The sequence below is a fragment of the Limulus polyphemus genome, unplaced genomic scaffold, assembly GCF_000517525.1.
Source record: "Limulus polyphemus unplaced genomic scaffold, Limulus_polyphemus-2.1.2 Scaffold2057, whole genome shotgun sequence".
Lineage (NCBI taxonomy): Eukaryota > Metazoa > Arthropoda > Merostomata > Xiphosura > Limulidae > Limulus > Limulus polyphemus.
In genome coordinates this window covers 113071-115962 of record NW_013667667.1, presented here as the reverse complement: position 1 = coordinate 115962, position 2892 = coordinate 113071, and the positions used below count along the sequence as shown (strand labels likewise).

General features: G+C 29.4%; 1 protein-coding gene across 1 annotated transcript in view; it reads left to right on the top strand.

Annotated features, from left to right (window-relative positions):
• LOC106465806 (polyphosphoinositide phosphatase-like) overlaps positions 1–2892 on the top strand; it is a gene marked incomplete at its 3' end in the record, with an annotated part of 133957 nt that overhangs the window by 25648 nt on the left and 105417 nt on the right. The window lies entirely within an intron of this gene.

Sequence of the window (2892 nt, the reverse complement as noted above, 5' to 3'; positions counted from 1 at the left end):
CTAATCTTCTTTTTATTTGCTGTCAATTGTCGAAGAGAGTTAACCCTAATTGGTTTATACTAATGATAGTAATGCATTTAAATTTCATTTAATTAAATAATGCACCAAAGAATATAGACTAATAACATGCAAAAAGTAGACAAATTCTCTGACATCTCAAAATTTTTCTGGCTTTCTAACTATGTGACAAGAGCCTTCACAAATTCATCCAAGACAGTCATTAACTTTCTCACCGGAACGATGCTGGTACTCTGAGTGAAATTGACATTTAACCATTCAGAAAATAACGTTATACAATATGCCATTTGATAGATGAAAACCATGACTTTCTATTGGTTATAGATAATATATAATTAAGCGTAAGAGAGAACTATTAACGAATTATGAAAGAGAGGATGAGACAGGTAGATGTGGCAGAAGGGTTTTTTCTATTTTCTATTCGATAGCTCTATAACCAAACAAAATTGAAAACTATAAAAATTATGGTTTGTCTGAACAGTGATGATTTTATAGAGTAATTTATGTTTAATTTCCTACTTTTTCAAGGAGTAGTGGCTAAAATAGGGAAGATGACATGCTAAGAGAAAATGTCACGTGGGTCACACAAGAAGAAATACAGGATTATTTTTTAAATATTGCCTTGTAGAATTAATAATTTAAAGCTTATATACTCTTAAAATATGAATTATTAGCTAAGATTTTATGCTATACTTATTGGTAAAACATTAATGAAAAGTAGTTTAATAAAATTTTGAATGTAAGACACTAAAATCTTGTGTCATGCACAGTAAAGGATACTCGTAATGATAGGGTTAAAGTGAAATATGTTTATACACACAAATGGTTGCTTAACTGATCTTATGCTCTTGTTCCTTTATACCTGCTATTTACTGACCCTACAGGAAAGAATTGCAAGAAAACCATATTGAAACTTCTAAATATATAATTTTAATTGGGTTTAAATAATATTACTGTTTCCTGTATTGATAATATTGGTTTTAAGTTTTTATTTGTAATATACACTTGTTTTAGTACTGACTCATTTTGATGTGAAACAGTGTAGAATTGAAAAAGTAATTTAATTCTAAATTATTGTACCTGAATATGTGTATTATATTAAATGAAAGGTAGTTTGAAAATGATTTGAAAACATTACCAAAACAAGCTGAACATAGGAAGTTTGATGTGGTGGCCTGGTATAGCCAGGTTGTTAGGGCATTCAACTTGCAATCTGTGAGTCGTGAGTCGCCAAATATGCTTGTCCTTTCAGCCATGGGTGTGTAATAATATGACGATCGTTTCCACTATTCATTGCTAAAAGAATAGTCCAAGAGTTGGTGGTGTTAACTAGCTGCCTTCCCTCTAGTCTACCACTGGTAAATTATTGATAGCTAGCCAGATAGTCCTCAAGTAGCTTTGCATGCTATTCAGAATATAACAAACCAAAATAATAAAGTGTGAGAATAATCAATTAGTTGAATGTAATTTAATTAAAGCCTGACAATTAATTGATTATCAAATTACACTAATTGCCATCTATAGATGTGAATGTGTGTATTAAAATGTTATTGGATTTTCTTATGTAACATTTGCTTTTATGATTTCTTTGTAATTTCTGTATGCATGTACATCTGCTCATGTTTTCTTATGTAAAATATCCATTTTATTTTTCATTATGTGCTTTAAATACAGTTTAGACATATCTGTAAAACTGTTCCTTTTATATTTATAAATATGTCATTTTTTTTGTAATACATATCTATCTTCACAAGGTCTTATCTTCGTCAAGAAATTTGAAATTTAAAAAATATGTATGCATTCACATCTTTGAAATAGCCTGTTGGATTAAGAATGAATACCAATAAAAAGTGTCATGACTTTAAAAACTTATTCCTTAAAATATTTTGGTTTTTTGTTGATATTCCACATTAAATACCACCATACGAAAGAAAATGCATACTCAGAGTACTATGACCTACATCATCATCATTGTATTTAGAAAGAAAAATCAAATTATTTCACAATGCACTTTTTGAATACTTGATAAATATATAGATATATATACCATAATTTTCCAAATATAACGCACCCCAAATATGACATGCACTTTAGTCTTTACGATTAAGAAGTCAAATTTGCCTTATCACCAGAAATAATACACATCTAGAAAAAAACAAGTTCACCTTAGTGCTTGCAAATAACTTTCTCAAAATCCCATTTACAGTCGGTGTTCATTATTCGGGGCTCTCTGCAACAGCTTTGCTACAATGGGGTGTTGTAATTCCTTCAGAAACATTTCTTCTCTGTGTGTACATAAAGACAGTTGTTTTGATTTTATAAGACTGATTTAGAAATGCATTATGAAACCCAAGCCTATCAAAACAAAACCTTATTGGTAACTAACAGAGATGAAGACGATGTCTACAGTGATGCCATTTATGGTGATGATGAGATGGTAGGGAAGTTGTGCCAACCATTCAAAGACAATGATTTGGGCTCAGAATTTGTAAGTTTCACTGAAAACGATTTATAGTTTTTGAATAACAAATGTAATGTTCAGGTAACTAGTTTTGTATTTCTAAACATTTCTAAGTGTGCATATAAATAATTCTTAAAATAACAAGATTTAGCTTGGAAAACAATTTTCATTTGTCGTAGAAACATAGAGAATTAATAAGACATACCATAAGAATGCAACATTTCTAGTGAGTTTGCATTATTGTTGACAATTTATGTAAGAAAAAAATGGTCTGGACTGGTTGTAAAAAATACTACTTAGTCTTGTTACCATACCTTGTATGCACCCTAACTTCTAGATAAATCATTAGTGTATTATATTTGGGAAATTATGGTCTATATATATATATATATATATATATATATATATATATA